The following is a 766-nucleotide window of genomic DNA, read 5'->3' on the forward strand; positions in this document are numbered from 1 at the left end:
TTGCATCTTTTAATTCGCACAGATTCAAAAAACTTCTGTTTATTATTTGCTCTAAATTTTTTTCACTTTATTCGCTTTATTCATTTTAATTAACAATTGAGTATCTTAGTGAAACACAATTAGTTTCATTAAATTTGTTACGACACTCTTATTTTCAACTCTCCCTTATTATTTAAAATTGTATGTGTGATCGTTTTTTTTTCTTTGAAAGTTCTAATAAGGAATTTCGCTACATTTAATCCACAGTAAACAAAGCATAATAATTTTTTTACGAAGTGTAATAAATTTGTTTTAGATTCTTAAAATTCTTTTTGTAAAATTCTTTTATTATTTGATTATCAATATAATTAAAAATGAAATTTTATTTTATTACTGTTTCAGAGGAGAAAATATCCGAAGGATGGACAATCAATCTGAAATATAGGTAAGATTTCTATATTTTTTATGAATTATAAGATATTAAACCACATCAAATTAAAAATTTTTGTAATAAAAATATTAAAAATAATGTTAAAATATGTTATATTTGAGTATTTTAATCGATTATCCATTATTTCAATTCAATATTATTTTCGAATAAATTTTGTATTTTTTATATACAATATTAATTAACCAAAAAAAATTATAAGAAGTGAATAAATTTATATAAATACTTTTTTGATATAATGAATATTTCGCGTATAAGTATATTTCGAGTATAAGTTTCGCGTTCATTGAAGATCATACATTGCATATTTCTTTTCTATTTTTATTAAAAAAAAAAAAA

The 766-nt window shown here is 19.8% G+C and overlaps 1 protein-coding gene across 4 annotated transcripts in view; it reads left to right on the forward strand.

The window, feature by feature from the left end:
• LOC102673300 (tyrosine-protein kinase CSK-like) overlaps window positions 1–766 on the forward strand; it is a 23,986-nt gene that overhangs the window by 2,596 nt on the left and 20,624 nt on the right. For all 4 annotated transcript variants that reach the window (XM_006618840.2, XM_006618841.2, XM_006618843.2 and 1 more), the window contains one exon: window positions 382–424. The gene's annotated coding sequence lies outside the window, so the exon portion shown is untranslated. The remainder of the gene's footprint in view (window positions 1–381; window positions 425–766) is intronic.

Source organism: Apis dorsata, unplaced genomic scaffold (genome assembly GCF_000469605.1).
Source record: "Apis dorsata unplaced genomic scaffold, Apis dorsata 1.3 scaffold_376, whole genome shotgun sequence".
Taxonomy (NCBI): domain Eukaryota; kingdom Metazoa; phylum Arthropoda; class Insecta; order Hymenoptera; family Apidae; genus Apis; species Apis dorsata.